The sequence below is a fragment of the Lutra lutra genome, chromosome 12 (assembly GCF_902655055.1).
Source record: "Lutra lutra chromosome 12, mLutLut1.2, whole genome shotgun sequence".
NCBI classification, from domain to species: Eukaryota; Metazoa; Chordata; class Mammalia; order Carnivora; family Mustelidae; genus Lutra; species Lutra lutra.
The window spans coordinates 76,782,306-76,807,055 of record NC_062289.1 but is presented as its reverse complement, the minus strand read 5'-3'; the positions used below and the strand labels follow the sequence as shown (position 1 = coordinate 76,807,055).

The 24,750-nt window shown below is 49.7% G+C and overlaps 1 protein-coding gene across 3 annotated transcripts in view; it reads left to right on the top strand.

Moving 5' to 3' along the window:
- Nucleotides 1–24,750, top strand: part of SGSM1 (small G protein signaling modulator 1) — a 95,064-nt gene that overhangs the window by 1,059 nt on the left and 69,255 nt on the right. The gene's annotated exons all lie outside the window — the stretch shown is intronic.

The window sequence follows — 24,750 nt, the reverse complement described above, 5'->3', positions numbered from 1 at the left end:
TGTGTGGGCGAGGATATGTGGCTGTGAGTGTGTGTATCTGAGAATGTCTGTGCATCGTCTGGAGATATCCAAGTGCATCTCCGTATTGTGTGTACATGTGTCTGTTTATCCATTTTTGTGAGTATGATGTGTATCTGTGTGATGCATGAGTCTCTGTATGTGTGTGAGACTGTGACCATGTATGTGTAACTATGTGTGTGTGTATCTTGCCTTTCTTATGTCACCTCACATCCCTCACCCTGGGACCCCATCACTGCTGAGCTGATCACCTATCTTGGGTCTTTAGCCTGAGACCAGGAATGGCTGCAGACCTCGGGGGCTAGCCTGATTCCTTTGCCTGTGTGTGTGTGTGTGTGTGTGTGTGTGTGTTGAGGGTATCAGCCTTTGGTGTCAGCACCAAGCACCAAGAAGGCCCTCCCCACATGGTGGTAGACAGCCATCAAAGACAACCTTGATGCTGGGACCTGTTGCTGTCCCTCCCTCCTTGGAAAGCATGGGCGTATGTCTGTGTATAGGTCTCTGTGTGTGGCATGTCCCACGTTGTTTAAAGAATTAGCTCCTGGGCTGGTTGTACACTCCATGATTTCTGAGTAAGGATGCATAATAGGATATGTGAATTCCTTAGAAAGGCCCAGAACTTTTCAGTTTAGCCCTCTTAGAGGCACTGTGGGGACCTGAAGAAAGCTCTGTCTGGATAGACCATCCTTCCAACAAAACCCACAGACCTAGAATAGTCTGATGTCTGTGTCAGGGGAGGGTGTCTGTAGAACCTGTTTGTTCATTGTTTAACTAAACCTAGTTAGTTTAGGTCAATTTGTGCTTCCCAGATATTTTCACCTGTATGGCAATGGGGAGGACGGTGCCTCTGGGCAGTGCTCAGCTGGGGCCCTGGTCCCAGCTCAGCCAGCAGCTCCCTCAGTGCCCTGACCAAGTCCCTTTGCCCTCTCAAGGACTCAGTTTCCACATCTGGAGAAAGAGGCATTGTTCCACTGTTCTTAGAGATCCCACCCATGTTAGTCTACTTTGGGATAGTAGCAGGCTGTGGGGGATACTTTGCCCCTGGTGACCAGAGTTGTGAGCTTGCATCCTCTCTCCTGGGATCCGCCAAGTTTGGGGCTTGGAATGAACTCTCTGCCTGGCATAAGGCCGAAGCCATCACCTGATCAGAGGGATCCCTTGGCACCCTGCTTGGTGCCTGAAGGGGTCAGGGATAGAACCTTGCAAGTTTGGGTAAAATGCCTCAAGCAGTCCATGACCTGCAGCCAGAAGGCAAGGGTTATGGTCACAAGTTGGTGACTGATTCTGAATTCTGCTTTTCTTGGGTTTTTCTATAATCAGAGTTTCCATATAGTGGGGGCTACTCTGCTATACCCGATGTACATAGTAACTTTATGAGGTGACTGAGATTGTTCACATTTTATGGACCAAGGAAACCAAACCTGGAGAGGAGGTATGAGCTGCTCAAGGGAACACAACCAAGAAGGTCCAAAGCCAGGGACTTAAACCACCAGGTCTGACTGACATCAGAGCCAGTCTCTTACCTCCCATATCCCAAATGTGCCCTTCCATGTCTACATGGCTCCAGAGTCTCAGCATGTGGGTGGCATGATTTCCATCGTACAGAGCTGAAATGGCTCAGACAGAGTAAGTGATGTCTCAAAGGTACAGAACCAGTAAAGAGAAGACAAGTTCAGGTCTTCTATGAGGTCTTTGTTCAGCATGGGTGCCCCCAAGGGCATAGCAACAAGTCCATGCCCCACCAAAGCAGACCTCCTGTCTCCTTTCCTTCCTCTAACAACGTCTTTGGGGGAGCTTCTCTCCCCAGTATCAGAGAGCCGGTCTCCAGTGGAATGGTGGAGGGAAGCTCTTTGCCTAGAAATCTGGAAGTCAAGTCTGCTCTTCCTTTTTCCCCCCATCTTTCTGGGTTCAGAGGAGCCACATGCCTGCCAGAGGCAACTCCCATCATTCTTTCTGGAAGGTGGCTTAACAATCAGTTTCCTTAGATAAGGTGTGCAAGTTTGGGCTGAGCCACAGAAACCACAAAGGCCAGTAGAGTCCTTGGGGCTGGGAGCTCTGTCCAGTGCTGACTCTGGGAGCCAGTATGACCCAGTAACCATGAAGCAGGTTAGAAAGGGGCTTTGGGCTCACCCAGAGCTGGGTTTAAATTCTGGTGTGTTTGGGGCAGCGTCTGTGTGCCAGACATCAGGCTGGGCTCTGTGGCTACAGCAGCAAGCAAGATAAGTCTTGCCCTCTTGGGGCTGACATCCCAGTATGGTAGACAGACCCCAGTAGACATTCTGACTGTAATTCAAGGGATCATGACAGGCTTTGCACCAAAGCGTGAAGTAGAGACGCTTGGCACCACAAGAACACAAAACGGGGTGATTAACCTCATGCAGGTGGCCCAGGAAGGCTTTCTGGAGGAAGGGATGTTTAAGAAGATACATGAGGGATGAATAAACCTTCTAGGTGGAGGTGGGAGGTGGGAAGACACAGAGGAAAACCCTTCCTGGCAGAGGGAACGGCATATACAAAGACTTTGTGGCTGGAGGGAGCACCATGAACTTGAGGGACGAACAGACTGGGGAAGTGGCTGGAGTACAGAGGGAAAGGAGCCTGGTGCCAAATGCAGAGGGGCAGGGCCTGTGGTCCTATCCTAAAAGCAGAAGGAGAGGAGTGGGGAGGACATGAGCTATATGGAGGTAGAGGGTGGAGCTAAACTTGATGGCTTGTAGGTTGTACAGTCTTAGACAAACATCTGTCTTTACCTTCACAAGGGTCCTGAGTTTCAGTTTATTCATTATGAGGATGAAGATTACTCACCTGTCAGGATAAGCCACGTGGAAACACCCACTACGTTAGGCTGTGCTGCTTCTGGGCAGGCATCTTAATTTTTCTCTGTCTCCCCAATGTTGCCAAGGGAAAACTGGAGACAGGGTGGCCTCGGCACGGGCACAATTTCCTCCAGTTAAACCCAACCAGCTCCATCCTGGCTCCTTCCTTGCTGGTTTCACCCTCCCCTCCTTTCCTCTCCCGCCTCCACCCCTTAATTTTGTTTTGGTTCCCAGAGCTGTGGGGACTGGCTTCTCGTTGCCATGACAACTGCCGGTAAAGGAGCCAGCCACGTGACTGAGGAGTTGATAAGGGAAGCAAAGTGACTAACTGCCTTGTTTTCTTGCCTGGTGCTGGGCCTGGGAGGCCTCTTAATTGGAAGGGAGAAGGCTGCTGCTGGAGGACAGGAGGAGAGACCCTGGGAGGAGACAGGGGTTACGAGTCTGTACACGGAGCTGGAGAGGAGGCTCCGTGTACCTCTGCCAACTGGGTCTGGTGTGAGAGCTGCCATGGGGAGCCCTTGTCACAGTGGCTGAGTTTGGGGAGCTGTGCCTCCCAGCCCTCCTCTGGGGGGTAATGGGATGGGGGAGGAGGGCATCACATCCTAAAAGATTGGAGGAAAGTGAGAGAATCAACCCATGTTTCTACTAAGACCCCCGTGGTGCTTCCATTTTAATCCAGGGGTGCTCAATGAAAGAGGCGTGACAACTTGCCCTCCTCCCCCGGGTAGGGTTGTCAGATAACATATGGGTCATACAGTTAAATTTGAATTCCCCATACACAGTAAATATTTTTTTTTTTTTTTTTTTTTTTTTAGTGTAAGTATGTATTGCTGAATCCGGCAGTCCTACCCCAGGGGACATTTGCTAATGTCTGGAGCCATTTCTGGTTGTCAAAACTGGGGGTCCTGCTGGCATCTAGTGGGGAGAGTCCAGGAATGCTGCTCAGCTTCCCGCAGTGCCCAGGATAGCCTCCCCACCACGAAGATGTGTCCAGCCCAGAATGGCACTGTGGTTGTGATTGAGAAACTTCTGTGCAGACCATGTGCTGAGTGCATCCCCAAACGTTCCCTCCTTCATGCTCCACGACAGCCCTGAGAGGGAGAATAATTATCTGCTTGATAAAGGAAGAGCTGGAGGCACAGAGAGGTTAAGCAGCCCCCTTTAAGGTTGCACAGCCAGCCCGTGGAGAAGCCAGGATTCAAAACCTTCTTTGTCTGGCTCTGAAGGGTGGCCTCACAGAGGTTCATCGAGTCCCGGGAAACATGGCTTAGGGTCAGATGAGTGTAGGGGAAGAGATGAGGCAGGACAGGTCCATTTGCCGCAGCTTGTTTGGGGCTGTGAATTGCCAGGCTGCAGCATTTGCTCCATCAGATAGTGTGGTGGTAGAGAAGACTTAGGAGCAGGGAGGGTCTTGGTTGGACTTGGACTTCAGAAAGTGTCAGCTGATAACAGGGGCCAGGAGGGAGCCTTTTGCCACTTCTTGGGAGAAAACTTTCTCCTTCCTTCCTCTTTCTTTCTCTCCCCACCTCTTCTCCCCCCCTCCCCTTCTTCCATCCCTTCCTTCTTTACTTCTTCCTTTCTTCCACAAATATTTATTGAGCATCAACTATATACCAGGTACTGCTCTAGGAACTGTAGAGAAGGAGCAAAGCAGCATCCTTGCTCACATGCTGTCATGAAGCATATGGTTCAGTTGGGGGACAGATAGATAAACAATAAAAATATGCAGGCACACCTTGGAGATGTTTTGGATTCTATTCCAGGCCACCAGGAGAAAGCAAATATTGTGATCAATCGAGTCAAAGGAGTTTTTTGGTTTTTCAGTGCATATAAAAGTTAAGTTTATACTATGCTGTAGTCAATTAAGGGTACAAAAGAATTATGTCTCAAAAAAACCAATGTATATATCTTAACTTAGAAATACTGTTATGTTATTATAGAAATTATATTTTTATCTTATTATGTACATTGTATACACTTTAAATATATTGTATACTTTTTTATTTTTTTTTAATATATTTTTTTTACAAACCCTTGTGTCGAGGGCTGACTTTCAAGAGATCACAGCGAGGGAGCTGCTCTGCTATGTATGAAACCCCGATATACATTTTTAAAAAGATTGTATCTATTTATTTGAGAGAGAGAGGGGAGGAGAGTGGGGTGAGGGGCAGAGAGAGAAGCAGACTCCCCACCGAGCAGGGAGCCCCATGTGGGACTCGATCCTGGGACTCCGGGATCACAACCTGAGCAGAAGGCAGATGCTTACCTGACTGAGCCACCCAGGCACCCCATATTGTATACATTTTAAGTAGGAGATACAGGCTTCCCCCCACAAAAAAACATTTTACTGCTAAAAAATTGCTAACCATGATCTGAGTTTTCAGTGAGTCATCATCACTGATCACAGATCACTGTGATAAATATAATAATAAAGAGAAGTTTGGAAATATTGTTAGAATTACCAGAGTGTGACACGGAGACAGGAAGTGAGCAAATGTTGTTGGGAAAATGGAGCTGATATAGACTTGTTTGATGCAGGATTGCTACAAACCTTCAATTTGTTAAAAAAAAAAAAAAAAGGAAAAAGAAAAAGAAAAAAGTAGTGTCTGCAAAGCACAATAAAGCAAAGTATGCCTGTATTAGAAGCCACAAGTACTGTGAGGAAAATAAAGCTGGAAAGGGAGTGGAGAGGAGGGGGAAGGGCTCTCCAGAGGAGGTGGTCAGGGATGGCCTCTCTGATATAATGACATTTGAGCAAGGACCTCAAGGGAAGGAGAGAACCCTACTGACATCTGCAGGAAGGGTGTTCTTGACAGAGGGAACAGCATATGCAAAGGCACAGAGGCAGGAGAAATGAATGGTGAGGAGGCCAAGGAGCCTGGAGTGGAGTGAACAGAGTGGAGGAGGAGATGAGGTCAAGGAGAGAACAGGAGGCTGCTCCTGCAGGGTCTTGTGGCCCTCAGACATGAGATAGCAGCCATGGGAGGATCTTGAATGAGGGGTGGGGGGAATAGGAATTCACCCATGTAGTAGACTGCTCAGGCTATAGGCTAGTGATAAATGCGGGGGACGAGTGGGGGCACAAGGTCATTAAGCAAGAGAGGAAACATCTTGTTCTTTTCTGAGCTTTCAATACTCAGGCTAGAAACTAGAGCCCCCCAACTCTGCCCAGCTCCCCCGCCAGCCAAAAAGGGGTTCCAGAAATGCTTGCCAGTCGCATAGATGCAGGAAAACTGGGTGCAGATATTTTTGGGCTCTCTGATGCTTATAGGGTTGACTCAGATCAGTTTGCATGTATCGTGTTTCCAGGCTTAAGATGGCAGGGTTTCTCCTCATGAATCATGCAGCCACAGCCATGCCGTGCATTGGATGCTTTTCTCAGGGCTCTGGCAGTGTGGCTTCCGGGAGCTCCTGCTGGTGCAGGGCCTGGGTTTCAGCACCATGGTTGGATGTGACGAGGGTGACAGAGGGCTTACGGCTTGGTTATGTCTCCTGCACGGTCTGGCTGGGTCTCCCCTGCAGTGACCTCATGAGGGGCTCCAGGAGAGGCTGGTCACCTCTGTTGCTGGTTGGCAGGTAGGAAAGGGCATTTTTGTCACCCTGATGGGCCTGCAGACCCCAGGATGGGAAGGGAGAACACCGGAGCCCTGTCCCAACTCTGCCCCTAAGCATCTGTGGCCTTTGAACGGGTCCCTTCTCCCTGTGTCATTCTGCTTTCTAAGTGGACAAGGTTGGACAGCCCCAGGATTCTAAGAACCTTGAGCCATCAAATTTGGCCAGCATGTCTTTCCAAGAGCCAAGTCTCCCTGCATTTTGTCAACTCCGAAGTTGCCAAGCCTATACTTAAGACCTATTAAAAACTCAGTAGCTGATGAAACTATTCAGGAGCCTTCATTCCACTCAGGGAAAACAAGGGTCAATGAAAGGCATTCTAATGGGATAAAGATTTTTTTTATTTGTTTCTTAAGCAGCATTTACTGGGCATTTTATATAGATGACCTCGTTCCGTTGTCCTGATGCCACCACATGAAGTGGAAAAAAGGCTGTCCCTTAAAGATAAGGATATTGACACACAGAGATGGCAAGTAAGTTGCCAAAGGTCACAGACATTGTCGGTAGTACAGCATGGGGTTCTGGCCCTAGAACCCTGCTCTGCATTACTCCAGAGCTGAAACCGATGACCTACTTAGGGTTAGGAGATACCCTGAGTATGTGGAACTGGGGAAAGGTCCAAGCTTTGGAACTGGACCACCTTGAGTTAAAGTTCTGGCCCTGTCATTTAGCGGACGCATGAACCTCTCTGGCTCCAGCGTCCTCGGGCATCAGATGGCAAGCGTACCCTGTACCACACACCACTGCTATTATGCCATCATTCCCGGGCATTCATCAGTATTCATGATGGGCCCTGGCATATGGCTTCGCTCACCCATTTAAGAGTAAGACAGAACTCAGTCGCAGAAGGACATTATGCTGCCCTTTCTGGTCAGGCACTTCTGAACTTGCAGATGTTCTCGGCGTAGGATCTGGCTCTCCGTGGGTAAGCCCTGGGCTGGGGGGTGCAGCAGCCACAGGCTGGGGAGGGGTTATTTCATGGGAGTCCGGAGGAATGAGCCCTTGAAAGGGGGCCAGGAAGGCTGAGTCTTGCCTGGCTTCCTCGCCATCCTGAGGCAGGCAGTGGGATCTTACCTCTGGGTCTGGTGGCTCCTTGGCCTCATGGAGGTGATCCCTCAGCCAAGGAAGGTCCGACCCCCTCATCAGCCTGCTGACCCCACCACTTGGCTGCTCTGAGCCCACTCTTAGCTCTGAGCAGCTAAGAGTGCTGAACTCCAATGGGAGGCAGCGTATTTTTCTTTCAGCCGTACAGAAAGACAAGACATGAATAGATTCTTGTGCTTTGTCTTTGGCGTACCTTGAAGGAACTCAGGTTTATAAAGGGCAGTAACAGTTCCTTTAGCCGTGAGTCCCCATTTAAAAATCAAATAACAGAAGCCCCAAGAGTGAAGAGACGTGGTGATACCTGGGACGTTGAATGGATTCTCCTTTAATTTTTATTAGTTAATAACATTTAATTAGTAAGCTAGAATTACAGCAACTATCATGCATTTTTTGCCCCCCCCTTTTTTAGACATAAAGATATCTTTACAACCACCATTTATTAAATGCTGTTCTAAATTGCTTTGTTTGATCTCATTTAATGCATCAAGCAAGCTTCCTTTAGACTAGGTACAAATAGCAGCTCTACTGATGAGGGAAATTGAAGCCGAGAGAGGTTAACAAACTGGACTGAGGTGGGGCGCCTGGGTGGCTCAGTCAGTTATGTGTCTACCTACGGCTCAGGTCATGATCTCAGGATTCCAGGATTGAGCCCCGTGTCGGGCTCCTTGCTCCGCAGAAAGTCTGTTTCTCTCATCTCCTTTCTGGTCTTACCCTTTATTTGTTGCTCTCCCTCTTTTTCTCTCAAATAAATAAATAAGTAAATAGTCTAAAAAAAATAAAACTGGACCAAGGTCACACAACTGAGAAGCAGCATAGCAGGGAATTTTTAGCTAGCTGTACCCGTTTCAATTTGAGTAATAACTTGCTAACAAAACCAGCTAGAACAATAAATACATATATAAACATAAAACCAAAAGGGAAAGAGAGGCTAAAAAAAAAAAAAATCAATTCATTGGTTCAGACGTTTGGGAATTTGGAGTCCATCCAGCTTCAGGTACAACTCTATCCAGGGGTTCTGATGATGTCATCAGGACCCTGTCTGTTTTCATGTCTCTATGCTGGCTTTCTGCCTTGCCTGTCTGCGTGGGGAGGGAAAGTGTTGCCCCAGCAGCTCTCAGGATACAACCTGCCAGCTTGGCATCAGCAGGCAGAGAGCTTCCTCTTCCCTGTGGTTCTCCGGGAAGTTTTAGGATTAGGTCTCATCGGACCAGCTGGGTCACATGTACCTTTTGCATCAATCGCTGTTGGGTGCATTGCTCTGCTGGGTTGGGCCTAGAGGGACAGTGTGGTGTGGCTTCAGCCCAGGGAGAGCGAGAGAGGAGATCCCGGGGAGTGTCAGGGTAAAGTGACCAGACAGGGACATGGGAACCAGGCAGAAAAGCCACAGATGTCCACCTGGACAGGATGAGGGTGCTGGGATCTGGAGCCCAGCCCTGAAGTGTGGAGGTTGCCCCAGTCCTACTGGAAGTGCTGCTTAAGGGCCTACTGGGTGCTGGGTGTCTGTGGAATCAGATTCTACTCCAGCATCGTGCACAGCCCTGAAGTTGTACTTGCTGTAGGAAGTGTATCCTCAGTACCTCTAAGGAGTCCACAGCCCCCCAAATCCCAAATGGTTTAGAACCGCCTGGCAAGATGCTGGGATGTGAAGAGGAATACAGTTTACCCGACCTCGGCTCACTCACTCAGAAATGAAATCCTCCCTAATCTCTCAGTGAGCCCTCCAATCACAACCACCCCTACTAATAATCATAATTAGCATTTATTGGGCATCTGCTGTGTTCCAGACCTGTACTGTCCAATGAGAGCCACTAGTCCCATATGCCTCCTTACATTTAAGTAAAACTCAATTAAATAAAAAATCCTGTCGCTCAGTTGCATTAGCCGAGTTTCAAGTGCACAACAGCCCCACATGGCTAGAGATCCCGCTTCAGACAACACAGGCTTAGAGCATTTTCAGAAAGTTCCGTTGTGCCCTAGACATTGTGCTAAGTGCTTTACATCCATTAACACAGTTAATCCTTAAAACATCTCAGGAGGGTAGGTCCAGTTTATTATCTCCCTTTACAGGTGGGTACATGGAAGCATGGAGGAAGTGAAATGAACTACCCAAGGTCACACAGCTGGTGAAGGGGCAGAGCCAACGTCCTAACCCAGCCCTTGGATGTGATCCTGGACTGCTTTCCATCCTAAGCTAGGCTAGAGGCAGTTTGTGTGTTTCCTGGTGCGCCCTGTGCATGTTTGAAGCAACCTTCTGAGAATTCCAGCTCTTCTTTCCTGCAGCTGCTCAGAGCCCCAAAGAGAATCGAGGCTGCTCCAGACTCTGTGTGAGCCTTCCTCATCCACGTGGCCCATGGGTCTGTGGAAGCGAGGCGCGTTGTCAGGGGAGCCGCCTCCTGCAGCAGGCAGAGCCCCCAGGAGAATGCTGGCTGGTCTCCAGGGGGTGAGCTGGGAATGTGAGACACGCAGGGCAGGCCGTTTCCTCTGGGAGTGGAGGGGCGGTGGGGGATTGACTCTGCACAGCTCCATCATCTCCCTGAGTGGCCTGTGTGGGAGTGGGGCTGGAAGGAACTTTTTGCCAAGATGCCTCCAGATAGATGCCCCAGAACCAGGCATGGCAGCCCGGGCGGGGGGACCTCCTTGTCAGGGGGTGTCTGAACACCCGTGCAGGGCTGTGAGGGGAGGCCTGTGTGTGGGAAACCCATCCTCAGTGTCCAGAACGCCAGGCTTCCAGGTCAGAGCAGGTTGGCGCATCCCTATACCATGAGGGAAGGATGCGTGGTGCCTATTTATAGCATCCTAGTAAACCATTAACTGGGACCAGCCTAGCAGCTGCCCAGTGAAAGAGAAAGGCTTTTGCTTTTTGCTTGCAAGGCCCACAGCCACATTTAGGGCAGGTCAACAAGGAGGTGCAGGAGGGAGGACTTTTCTAGCCCTCCGAAATCCACGTGCCGTGGCGACATCACTTATGGGAAACCCCTCCCTGGTCCCCTGCTCTCTCCCACCACACAGATGGGGCTGCAGAAGGACCGTCCTGTGTCTTGGCTTTCATCTTCCACCTGCGTGGATGTGGAGGGCAGGGGTGGAAGGATGTGGGTGGGAGGGTGGGGCAGGTCTGTTCTGGAAGTCCAGGAGAGGAAGCTCTGATCCATCCATCCACCAGCGGCTGCTGCACTCCTGCTGAGTGCCAGACCCCTGCAGACCCCTTGTCTGAGAAGACCCCAGCCCAGCCCAGTGCAGGCCACGATGGTCTGAGGGCATGGAGGACCCCATCTGGGAGGAGGCAGTTCGCCCATGTGCCACAGCACGGCACACGTGCTAACATCCCGTACTAGCCCCAGAGCACAGGAAGGATATTTCCTTTTTCCTTTCTTCTTCTTCTTGTTTTTTTTTTTTTTAATAGACTTTATTTATTTATTTATTTATTTAGAGCTAGTGGGGTTTTTTTGTTTATTTTTTATTTTTTATAAATATATAATATATTTTTATCCCCAGGGGTACAGGTCTGCGAATCGCCAGGTTTACACACTTCACAGCACTAACCAGAGCACATATCCTCCCCAATGTCCATAACCCCACCCCCCTTCTCCCAACCCCCCTCCCCCCAGCAACCCTCAGTAGACTTTATTTTTTAACAGCAGATTAGGTTCACAGTGGAAATTGAACAGAGAGTACAGAGATTTCCTATACATCTCTTTATCTGCCCTAAAAATCCTCTGTGCTCTGCCTATTCATCCGTCCCTCCCTCCAACCCCTGGCAACCACTGATCTTTTTACCGTCTCCATAGTGTTGCTCTTTCCAGAATGTCCGGCAGCTAGAATTGTACAGCAGGTAGCCTTTTTCAGATTGGCTTCTTTCATTCAGTAATAAGCATTCCAGGTTGGACGTTTTCCCTTTGTGATCATGATTCTCCTTTGGAAGCTGATGTGCAGCAGGGAGAGGGAGCCGTGAGGTGCTGGGCATACCTGGGGGAGGTCAGGGATGAAAGGTCATGGCAGGACAGAGGTAGAGCCGGCTGGTGCCCTAGGACTGGGACGTGGATAACAGTTGGCCATGACTATGACACTTGGCTGTACAGGGCCGAGGGAGCAGGTGCACTGGCCACCTGGAACTTTGGAGCAGGAGACCTTGATTCAAATCCCAACCTCTTCTTAGGCCAGATGGTCTCTGTCTCTCCTAGGTCACCTGCCTCATTGGGAAAATAGAATAACAATAGTGATACCCACATTGCATGCTTGTTGTGAATCTTTGGGTTCATGGATGTGAAACACCCACCTGGCTTGTGGGATGCACCCATCAGTGTTGAATGAATAAATGAACCTACTGTGTGCTAGGCTCAGTGTGAGGACAGTTAGTCTTAGGTTCGAGTCCCCACTCTGCCATTCAAAAGCCACGTGCTCTTGGACAAGTATTTAACTTCACCAAGACTCAGTTTCCTTATCTGTGAAATGGAGTCCTCATACCCATCTCACCTAATTGCCCTGAGGAGTAAATGAAATAATGTCCCCAAGCATGGTGCCAGGCTCAGTGAATATCTGATCAGTATCTGAAGCACTTACTCTGGGGCTGCCACCCTGTTAAATGCTTTGGATGTATTATCTTATGCCTGTGAGGCAAATAGCTGAGACCTATTTTACTGGTGGGAATGCTGAGGTTCAGAGAAGGGACACAATTCGCCCAAGATCATGTGTGCAAGAGCTGGGGTGTGAATTCTGGAAGTTTGCCTGGAGAACCCAGTGCTCCTAGCTGACCATAAGAGCTTAGAAGAGGGAGGAATCACATCAATTTTGGGGGGGTCTCAGGGGGGTCCCCATCCTCCAGAACTCATTGAGGAGAAGGGCACCTCAGTGAGTTCTGGAGGATGGGGTGGCTTCTCCAGAGCTGGAGATGGAGATAGGAGTGGGTGGGGATATCAGGTAGAGGGGCTGCACAAAGCAAAGGTGGGGCCTGGGAATGGTGAGTCACAAAGAAGGAACGGCACCTGTGACTGGTGGAGCTGGGTGCAGGAAGAGGAAAGGACAGGATTTGGCAGGAAAGGAAGGTAGGGCCACACGGTGGAAAGAGTCACAGCTTGCAGCCCTGTTCCAGCCTCTCCCAGCTCACCTCCTGGGCGCCCCACCTATAACAAATTAAAAAATAAAAAGCCGCCAGCTATTTCTGTGTAGTGCTTTTCCCCGCCACACTGTCCTTACATCTGTTCCTTCCTTTGAGCTCCATGGTGGCTCTGTGGGGGTGGTTGCAGGGGAAAGCTTTTTTTCCCCTTTGCTTTAGAGTTGGAGAAACCACAGACCAGAGAGTTCAGTTCTGTTTATACTTTAGATCTTTAGTTTATACTTTATACCTCCTCCAGGAAGCCTTCCTTGACTTCTTGACCTACCTCACCAGGTCAGGTTTCTTTGTTATTTGTTCTCATGGAACCACATTCTTTGGCTGCAGAGAACTGGCCTCACTTTTTGTTGTAATGTCCCCATTTGTTGGATTTGGTTAATGTCTATCTTGATGGACTGTCACCTCCAAGAGGACAGGGCTTCTATCTGCTTGTCACCTTGTACCAAACTCATAGGAGGTGCTCCATAAATGATGAGTGAATCAGGGACAGCTTTGTCTCATGTGATAGGTGCTGGGAAGGCAGGTGTTAGCAGAACGTGGGAGAGGTACATTTATCCCTGCTTGGGTATGGAGAGTCCAGGAAGGCTCCCAAGAGGAGGAGGTGATATCTGGGCTGAAGCCTGAGTTGCACTTAGTGAGTTGGAGCATGAAGGGAAAGACACCTGGCAGAAGGCATCTGGGAGCAAAGGCACAGAAAATCCCACGGCACTGCCTTGGGGGAGCTGCGTCTTAGGGTCAGCAGTCCAGGGCAGGGCTGGAGACGCTGGCCTACTAGGGGACCTGCATCTTGTCCTCAGCATCCAGAGTGCCTGCATGGGAGGCAGAGCCAGCCTCTGCTCACTGCCCTCCCCTCCTCACCTGGCCCAAAGGCTGAGAGCTATTTTTAATGCCACCCTAAAGGCCCTCCAGACATCCTAAATTAATTGGCCTTTCCGCTGTGAGTTTCTCACAGACGTGAGACTCAGGGGGCCTCCATCTCATTAGCTGCTGGGGGCTCAGCATTACTCACCCACCTGCACTGCCAGCCGCCAACCCTCTGAGACCCCAGCCGGGTATGTTGTGCTCTGAGTCAGGACCGAGGCAGCAGGCCTTGGAGAGGAGCAGGTGGCAGCTCGGCTGGTTTGTATTTTGGCCTCAGGTGCACTACAGGCACAGTGCTGGGTGCTTTATACCAGGGGTCTCCATGAGCCAAATCCAGCCCGGGTGTGCACCGCCCTTAAGCTAAGAACAGTTTTGACATCCTAAAAAGGGTTGTGAAAACAGGAGGCGATGGGGCATAGGCTGTATGTGGCCTGCAAATTGGTTTAATGGATTTAGCAAATAAAAATCCAGTTGGCCTGATTAGATGTGAATTTCAGAAAAACAACAAATAATCTTTTAGTATGGATAGGGTCCATGCAATATTTGGTACATCCTTAACACTAGAAGAAATTCCTTACATATTGGAAGTTTAGATGTCACTGGGCAGCCTGTATTTTTCTGGCAGTCCTGCTGTCAAACCTGATGTGTTTGCCCGAAAAGGTTTGCCCGCCCTGGCCTTGAACACACAGCAAATGAGATCAGGTGTTAGAGGGACTTAAAGACACTGCCTGGAACCAAACTTGATGAGCATTAGCTGCTGGAGTCAGCATTGTTAGAATCATCAGAGTGGTCATCAATATATATGGAGTACCTGCTGTTTGCCCGGCACTGTCCTAGAGGTATACACTACTAAATAAGCGCCCAGATATATAATGAGAGTCAGGCTGTCATAGATTCTAAGCAAATGTATACAGCGGCAGAAGAGGTAGCAAGTGCCATGTGTGAAGCTCTCTTTTCCATAGGGTGGTGGTTCTGAGCCCCTGCCCCCATTCTGAGCGCTGTGCATGGTTCCTTCATGAAATCCACACCTAGCAGCCCTGACAGGTGGTGTGAGCATCATCTCCATTTTACAGATGAAGAAACTGAGGCCTGGGATCACCCAGCCAATGGCAGAATTGGAATTTGACCTGGACCTGTTGACATGTGAGCTGACTTTTACTGACTTCACTCGGATGCCTCCCTTTCTATTGTGCCAGCTGTGTGCCCAGTCCTATTTGGGGCCCTCTGCTAACATGTTTCATAATCCTTAGGACAGCCCTGCTGACTGGGCTGGACTTTTCCTCTCCAGGCATAGGAGGGGTGAGCACAGCACTACGTGGAGAGGCAGGGGGCAGTAGTGAGTTGATCTGAACCTGGCAGTGTTCCAGGTAGGCAGCGTGAGCGTACCTGGGTAGGGGTGGACAGGTGGCAGGGAGGAGGCCGGGGTGGTGGGGAGACAAAGCAGGCCTGGGAGCCCTAGGAGCCCCTCTTCCGGCATTGGGGGTTGGCCCCATTTCCCTGCCTGACTCCCTCTGGAGAGTACTCCTCCTCTGTGCTATTTAAATATTTGCAGGTGGAAGGTGGGAGGGCGTGGCTGGTTTCTGAATGGTTGCAGGGTGGGCTGGAGGTGGGCAGTGGCTGATGCTCAGAGGTCCCACGTGGAGGGGTGGGGCCAGGCCACTGCCCCAGAGGCCAGTGAAGTCCTGAAGAGCCACATGGATGGGAAGCTGGTGGGAAGCTGGGGTAAGGGCATAGAGCTGAAGGGCCCCTTAGCAACTGTACGTTCTCTGAACTCACACTCACAAATACCCACTGGGCGCCTGGACCATGACCTGGGCTGTCCCTGTTATCTAAGACTGGCTCCTCTTCGTAGAATCCCTGCTGTGTGCCAGGTGCTGTCTCTACAGGCTCATTCAAGGCTCCCATTACCCAATGAGCTGGGCTCCAGCATCACGAGTGGTCAAGGTTTCGATGCCAGGTCAGTGTCTCCACATTCTGGCTCTTAGCCTCTCAACTGCCTCCTAACATCCTGTCATTAGAGCTAATAAACTGGTTCCAAAAGAAGTGAGCTCCCCATCATTGGAGAAATGCGAGCAAATGTTAGAGGTCTCCTTGAATGGATGCTGGACAGGGATGAAAGCTTCCTGACCACTTTGACCTTTGAGGTCCTCTTGCCCCGGAAAGGCCCCCATGGGACGTGGTTGGCAGTGTCCTGACTCCCAGTTCAGTGCTTTTTTGGTCCCCACTTTGGGTGAGACTGAGGAGCCACTTTTCATAGGTTTCTCAGCACCTTGGGGTTTCAGAGGGCCTGACCCATTTCTGGGTAGGGCTGGAGGCATTGCTGACCTGAGTTCAAGTCCTGACTGCTCCCTTTCCTGGTTTTGTAACCTTAGGGCAAATTGCATAAACTCTGAGCCTCAATTTATCTGTCTGTAAAGTGAGGCTAATGATGTTCCTGTGAAGAATAAATAAAGTATTCTATACAAAGTACTCCACACATGGTGGATGCCCAGTAAACATATGGTCTCACTCTAAGCTGGACAATAACAGAAGTATTTTGTTCAAAATGACCTCCAGCTTCTGTGATGAGACAAAGTATTTGTTAGAATAAAGGTCCTGGGTCTGATCCTGGCTCCTCTGCATGACCTTGGGTGGGTTATCTAATAGCTCTCTGCCTCAGTTTCCCCATCTGTGAAATGGGAATAATTCAGTAACCTACTTCATTCGGTGGTCGTGCTAGAAACAGTCCCAGGAACATAGTGAGTGCTCAAAGGAAAAAAAAATGAGCAGCAAGCTTCAGCATCATAAAATTCTTACTGTGTGCTAGCCAGCCTTTTGTAAATAACAGCCCATTTAATCCTCACCCCTGGACACAAGGGACTGAGCTGGAACACAGACGCTGGTCTTTGTGACCCCAGAGTCCCACTAGCCTCAGCCACTGTGCCGCGTGAATCAGGCATGATTCCAGGGCCGGAGCTTAGAGAAATCACAGAGACTGCTGCAGGGAGCCAGGGGGCCACGCTGCCACTGCCGCCATCCCTAGACCACCCCAAGGTCCCTCACATCTGTCGGCCTCCACAGCAGACCAAGGCCAAGCCCACACCTGGGAGCCCAAGAGATGGAAGGAGGTGGAGCTAAATTTCGGAGGCCTTCTGTGGCCATCCACCCCGTGCCCGCAGATCAGATCAGGCTCCCATGATGGCCCCCCACCTCACAGGCCTGGACACAGCCTCTTCCTCCCCTGTAAGGCTCTCACCAATCTTCCGGTAGAGGCCTCCACCCCACCGCCTTTTTAATTTCCTCTTCTGGCCTCAGGCTGTCAGCCTGTTATTAACTTCTGGGGGCCGGTTCTAGCCCACAGCTGGGAGCCCATGAGGGTGGGGAGGCACCTCACTTCTCTGAGCCCCTCCCTAGGCCGAGTACTACCCACGGGTGCTGCCTTCCCCCCTCCACCGCCCACCCCACCCCCAGATCCATCCCCAGAACGAGAGGCCTGGAGCCAGCCTTCCTTGGGCATGACCCTGGCTGAGTTTCAGGGTCCACAGTGATAAGCAGACAACCTCCTCCCCTCAGCAGTTTGGACTCGAGACAATGTGCATGTACAGTCTGGGTAACACTAGGAAACAGATGCTTCCCCCAAACTGAGTACAGTAAGGTGCATTTAATACAGGCGCTCTTGACCAAGGCAGGGTGGGGGCAGGGTTAGCGGAAGGATGCAGCACCCTGTGGTTGTAATAGTGGGAAACCGGGAACTATTAGCTTCCCTAGTGTGACCTGGGGGAAGGGAGAGGTGCCAGAGAGGACTAGCTGTGTGGGGAAGGTCCCAGAAGGGGCAGGAGCCATGACTGCTCAGTATGTTCCTGAGGATTTTGGGACAGCTCCTTGTTTTCTATCCTCACCTCAAATCCCCTGCTGTAATCTGAGCATGCACAAGAATCCCTTGGAGCCCTTGATGAATCTCCCGAAGCTGCTGACTGCATGGGTCCGAGGCTGAGCATCTGTATCTGCAGCCTGCTCCCAGCCAGGGCCAAGGCTGCTGGGCCCTCTGTCAGCATCTCTGCTTGGCCACGTTGCACCTACCCGTGCCTGTCTTAGCTGGTTCCACCTTTACCTCACTGGAGTGAGCGGTCTTCCAGGGCGGGACTGCCTGGTTCCATCCCCGCCACTCTGTGTGCTCAGGGTAGGGGGGCTTCTTGCCTCTGGCTGAACTGAGCTCCCCGGCGTTGGGAAGTGTGTACAGCTTGTCCCTGTTGGTGGTTGTCCTGAGGCCAAGTTGCCCCTGAGCAAAGGCCATTGTCGAGATGGAGGTCAGCATGCAGGCTTGTTTGGGGGTGTCTTTAGGATGAACACCCGGGGAAGCAAAGTGAGGCAAGCAGGAGGGACCCAAGGGAGAAGATGAGCCATGAGGCTTCCATGGAAGCCCTGCAGGGCATTCCCAGGGGGCCGGGATGGCCCTTCAAAGCTGTCCCAAGCTGGGGCAAGGAGGCCAGATCTTACAGCCCACATGTTCCAGCCACGGGGTGGGGGCCACCCCAGGAAGCAGTGAGGCCTTGGGGGAGCTCTCTGCCTTTGGCCGAAGGGATTCCCTGTCCCCTAAGGGACTAGTAGCTGAGGGTTCTCCCGCAGATCTCCAGCAGCCTCCAATCCTGGAGGGGTCTGTGGGGCACACTGTGACACATGCCACACCATTTGGACTTGTCCGAGGTGCCAGGGAGGGACCAGAGGCCTCCCTTCCCTATCCCTGAGTCCTGTGGCCCCTGTGCCCCAAACCGAAAACGTTCTCGCTATCCCTCAAGCACACAGAAGCCCCTGACTGTGGGTTTGCCAACAGCTGCCTTCTGAATCTTCGTTTTGCTGGGCCAGGCCATCCTGGGACACAGAGAGGCAAAAGCCCTCCAGACTCCACCCTGGCTTGTGCTGAGATGCGGAATAAATGCATCAGTATTGTTACCCACCATATGCAGTGGTTAGGAGTCCCCTGGGCCTTCTGGAGACAGGGAGAGGGATAGGAAGGGATTGTGTCTTCTCTCATGTAACTGAGGCCAGCAACCCCAGTGAGAGCATCTGACCCCTATTTCTGGGGCAGAGTGTGGTGGGTAGAGGCTCCCCTTGGAGTCAGAGTGACCAGCATATGAACCTCAGCAGGGTGACCTTCTGATGACCTTGGCTAGGTAGTCACCAATACCTCTAATTTCACCATTTCCTTGTCTGTTAAGTGGGTAGGAACTGTGCTGTGGGGATTACATGGGGCTTGTCATGCATCTCAGGTCTGGCTGCTGCAGCGGAAGACCACAGATGGAGTGGTCTAAGCAGACATTTATTTCTTGCAATTTAGAGGCTGAGAAGTCCTGACAGGATCAGGGTGCTCGCTGATTTGATTCCAGGTGAGGGCTCTCTTCCTGGCTTGTAGACCACTACCTTTTCACTGCTCTGATTTCTTCCTCTTCTTTTTTTTTTTTTTTAAAGATTTTATTTATTTATTTGACAGACAGAGATCACAAGTAGGCACAGAGGCAGGCAGAGAGAGAGGGAGAAGCAGGCTCCCCGCTGAGCAGAGAGCCCGATGCAGGGCTCGATCCCAGGACCCTGGGATCATGACCTGGGCCGAAGGCAGAGGCTTTAACCCACTGAGCCACCCAGGTGCCCGCCCCCTTTTTAAAAAGATTTTATTTATTTATTTGTCAGAGGGAGAGAGCGAGAGAGTGCCGCACGCGAGCACAGGCAGACAGAGTAGCAGGCAGAGGGAGAAGCAGGCTCCCTGCCGAGCAAGGAGCCCGATGTGGGACTTGATCCCAGGACACTGGGATCATGACCTGAGCCGAAGACAGCGGCTTAACCAACTGAGCCACCCAGGTGTCCCTCTTCCTCTTCTTTTAAGGACACCAGTCCCATGCTGAGGCATCACCTTCATGACCTCATGTCACCCTAATTGCACCCCAGAGGCACCTCCTCCAAATACCATCACACAGGACTGAGGGGTAGGGCTCCCTCATGTGACTTGTGTGGACACAACCATCTAGTCCATAACAGCATGTCTGCTTAGCATAATGCTGTGCACATAGTAAGTGAGAATAGTATTAATTACTATTTTCAGAGACAGGCCATTGGCTGAAGCTTCTAGAGCGGCATCAAGAGCCCGGGTTTAGATTCTGCTTCTGCCTCCTATTCACTGTGTGACCTTGGGCCAATTGCTTAGCCTCTCTGATCTTCATTCTCATAAAAATAGAACCAAGCCTCCAGGGCTTTGCAGAGGGTACAGTGAGTTGATAATATGGTAAGCCTAGAATTAATTCCCTCGTTCAATCCTTCATTCTCTGGCAGAGAAGTGCTCAGAGGGATGAGGGTGAGGAATGTGATGGCGAGGATGCTGCTGGCAGCTTTGGCATTCTCTCCTGGCTGCTGTCACAAGGTACCACATCCTGGGGGTGGGCGGGGCTTAGACAACAGAAATTTGATTTCTCACAGTTCTGGAGGCTGGAAGTCTAAGATCATAGTATCAAGCGGGTTTCGCTCCTTCCAAGGTCCTCAAGGGAGGACACTGGGGGAGTCTTCATGTGGTCTTCCCTCTGGAGTGGGCTGTGTTCACATTTCCTCTTACAAGGTCACCAGTGGTACCGATAATGACCCACCTTAATGACCTCATTTTAACATAATTACCTCTGTAAAGATCTTGTCCTCAAATAGGTCAATCACATGCTAAGATACTAGGGTTTACGATTTCAGCATATGAGCAGAGGGCAGGGACACAGTTCAGCCCATAGCAGTGGAGGAGGTGACAGCCTACAGGATCTGAAACGTGGGTAGAAGAGGCGTGACACAGAAGTGGTGCAAGTCTTTGAGCCCAGAGGGTAAAGTGAGGCCCCGAGGGACAGTGCCAGCCTGAGGACGCCTCCTAGTTGGTATCCCCGCCAGAACATAAAGCTGAGGTATTTTCCATCCTGGCTTCCTTGTGTGGATGGAGCAGATGGTGCCTGGCAGTCTCTGTGTTTGCCATGAGGGGAGGACACAGATAGGTGCAGGGCCCCTGCGTCAGAGTGGTTCCAGCAGGTGACAGGCAGCTGGCCACCACCAAGGAGCAGGGGGACCTTGGTAGGAGGACTGCAAGCTGCCTAAGAGAGGGCTGGACCCTGGAAAGAGCTGAGGCTGGCCCCATGCATGGTATGGTCAGCCATGTTAGTGCTCACCCCAGAACTGTCCCCACTGTGTCCCCACTTAGGTCCCCAAGGCAGGCAGCCTGGGCCAGCCTGGTGCCCCCAGGCATTCTCATGTGGGATCTGTGATTTGGGAAGACACACTCCCATGCATTCCTCCTTTATCTCACACTCTTCCTGCATGACCCTGCGGACCCTAGAGGGCTGTGGGTTTCCTACATGTTGGGCAGGTCTCTGGCCCCAGCTGTGTGGCCGGCCACTGAACTGAATTCTGATTCTAGCGACCTGGAGTCAGTGTCAGATCCCACAGGTTTGGGGCCCAGTCCTGCAAGCCTGCCCCCCACTTCAGATACAAGTCCTAGATTGTCTCCAAACCACACACTTTCGGAATTTTTATGGAGGCTTCATGACATAGACATGATCAATAGTTAATTCAGTCTCCATCCCTTCCCCTCCCCCCCATTCCTGGAGAATGAGGGATGGGGCTGAAGGTTCCAAGCTTCTCACCATGGCTTGGTCCTTTTGGTGACCAGTCCCCATCGTGACATGATCCAGGAGCCCATCAGGCATCACCTCATTAGAATAAAAGACATTCCTATCACGGAGGAAATTCCAAGGGATTTAGGACTTCAGTGTCGGGAACTGGGGTCAAGGGTCAAATGTCAGACCAGAAGATGCTCCTGGTGCTATTATCACTTAGGAAATTACCAGGGCTTTATAAGCTCTGTGCCAGAAACTGGAGACCAAGACCAATAGATAACATATTTTTTATTATTTCACTGTCAGCAAACTCTTGCCCAAAGGACAGAACTGGCCCTCCACTTGTTTTTGTAAAAAAGTTTTATTGGAACACAGCCATACTCATTCATTTACATGTGGCTGCTCTCATGGCACAAGGATGAAGTTGAATCATTGAGACAGAGACCAGATGACCAGCAAGGCCACAAATGCTTACACTGTAAATCTCTACAGAAGAAGTTTGTAGACCCCAGCCCTTGGGCCTTGAGGTCCGTAGTTCTGGGTGCCGTGTCTGCCCCCAAAACTTCCCTGTTGTGCCAACTTGAGGAAGTGTCTTAGTCCATTTGGCCTGCTATAACAAAAATACCATATAGTGGGTGGCTTAAACAACGAACACTTATTTCTCATGGTTCTGGACATGGGGAAATCCAAGATCAAAGTGCCGGTAGTTCAGTGTCTGCTGAGAACCTGCTTCCCGGTTCATAGACGGCTGTCTTTTCTGTGTCCTCACATGGCAGAAGAGGGAAGGGGGCTCTCTGGGGACTCTTTCATATGGGTACTACTCCTGTTCATGACCTTATCACCTCCCACAGCCCCTCCGCCCCATACCATCACACTGGGGATTAGAGTTTCAACATAGGAATTCTGGGGGGAATATAAACGTTTAGTCTATGGCAAGGAGCGTCCTCCTCCCCAGAGTCTCTGTTTCTTCCTCTGTAAATGGGGAGACATTCACCCTGAATTGTCAGGATGATCCAATGAGGGAAGGCAGGCAGGAGAGCACTTCACAAACCGGGACACTTTTGGAACTTACTAGCTCTCCTTCTCTGCATTCCACTTGCTTATAATGTCCCCGACTTCCTCCCAAGGCAAAGACCCTTCTTTACACACTGCCTGCAGCCCCGCAGGCTGCCTTTGGTGCCTTTGGTGCCTTTCCTCTACAAGATTGATTTTCTTTTTATTCTTTTTTTTTTTAATTTTATTTTTTATAGACATATATTTTTATCCCCAGGGGTACAGGTCAGTGAATCGCCAGGTTTACACACTTCACAGCACTCACCATAGCACATACCCTCCCCAATATCCATAACCCCACCCCCTCTCTCCCAAACCCCCTCCCCCCATCAACCCTCAGTTTGTTTTCTGAGATTAAGAGTCACTTATGGTTTGTCTCCCTCCCAATCCCATCTTGTTACATTTATTCTTCTCCTACCCCCTTAACCCCCCATGTTGCATCTCCTCTCCCTCATATCAGGGAGATCATATGATAGTTGTCTTTCTCCGATTGACTTATTTCGCTAAGCATGATACCCTCTAGTTCCATCCACGTCGTCGCAAATGGCAAGATTTCATTTCTTTTGATGGCTGCATAGTATTCCATTGTGTATATATACCACATCTTCTTTATCCATTCGTCTGTTGATGGATATCTAGGTTCTTTCCATAGTTTGGCTATTGTAGACATTGCTGCTATAAACATTCGGGTGCACGTGCCCCTTCAGATCACTACGTTTGTATATTTAGGGTAAATACCCAGCAGTGCAATTGCTGGGTCATAGGGTAGTTCTATTTTCAACATTTTGAGGAACCTCCATGCTGTTTTCCAGAGTGGTTGCACCAGCTTGCATTCCCACCAACAGTGTAGGAGGGTTCCCCTTTCTCCGCATCCTCGCCAGCATCTGTCATTTCCTGACTTGTTAATTTTAGCCATTCTGACTGGTGTGAGGTGATATCTCATTGTGGTTTTGATTTGTATTTCCCTGATGCCGAGTGATATGGAGCACTTTTTCATGTGTCTGTTGGCCATCTGGATGTCGTCTTTGCAGAAATGTCTGTTCATGTCCTCTGCCCATTTCTTGATTGGATTATTTGTTCTTTGGGTGTTGAGTTTGCTAAGTTCTTTATAGATTTTGGACACTAGCCCTTTATCTGATAGGTCATTTGCAAATATCTTCTCCCATTCTGTCAGTTGTCTTTTGGTTTTGTTAACTGTTTCCTTTGCTGTGCAAAAGCTTTTGATCTTGATAAAATCCCAAAAGTTCATTTTTGCCCTTGCTTCCCTTGCCTTTGGCGATGTTCCTAGGAAGATGTTGCTGCGGCTGACGTCGAAGAGGTTGCTGCCTGTGTTCTCCTCGAGGATTTTGATGGATTCCTTTCTCACATTGAGATCCTTCATCCATTTTGAGTCTATTTTCGTGTGTGGTGTAAGGAAATGATCCAATTTCATTTTTCTGCATGTGGCTGTCCAATTTTCCCAACACCATTTATTGAAGAGGCTGTCTTTTTTCCATTGGACATTCTTTCCTGCTTTGTCGAAGATGAGTTGACCATAGAGTTGAGGGTCCATTTCTGGGCTCTCTATTCTGTTCCATTGATCTATGTGTCTGTTTTTGTGCCAGTACCAGGCTGTCTTGATGATGACAGCTATGTAATAGAGCTTGAACTCCGGAATTGTGATGCCACCAACTTTGGCTTTCTTTTTCAATATTCCTTTGGCTATTCGAGGTCTTTTCTGGTTCCATATGAATTTTAGGATTATTTGTTCCATTTCTTTGAAAAAAATGGATGGTACTTTGATAGGAATTGCATTAAATGTGTAGATTGCTTTAGGTAGCATAGACATTTTCACAATATTTATTCTTCCAATCCAGGAGCATGGAACATTTTTCCATTTCTTTGTGTCTTCCTCAATTTCTTTCATGAGTACTTTATAGTTTTCTGTGTATAGATTCTTAGTCTCTTTGGTTAAGTTTATTCCTAGGTATCTTATAGTTTTGGGTGCAATTGTAAATGGGATGGACTCCTTAATTTCTCTTTCTTCTGTCTTGTTGTTGGTGTAGAGAAATGCAACTGATTTCTGTGCATTGATTTTATATCCTGACACTTGACTGAATTCCGTACAAGTTCTAGCAGTTTTGGAGTGGAGTCTTTTGGGTTTTCCACATATAGTATCATATCATCTGCGAAGAGTGATAGTTTGACTTCTTCTTTGCCCATTTGGATGCCTTTAATTTCCTTTTGTTGTCTGATTGCTGAGGCTAGGACTTCTAGTACTATGTTGAATAGCAGTGGTGATAACGGACATCCCTGCCGTGTTCCTGACCTTAGCGGAAAAGCTTTCAGTTTTTCTCCATTGAGAATGATATTTGCGGTGGGTTTTTCATAGATGGCTTTGATAATATTGAGGTATGTGCCGTCTATCCCTACACTTTGAAGAGTTTTGATCAGGAAGGGATGCTGTACTTTGTCAAATGCTTTTTCAGCATCTATGGAAAGTATCATATGCTTCTTGTTCTTTCTTTTATTAATGTGTTGTATCACATTGATTGATTTGCGGATGTTGAACCAACCTTGCAGCCCTGGA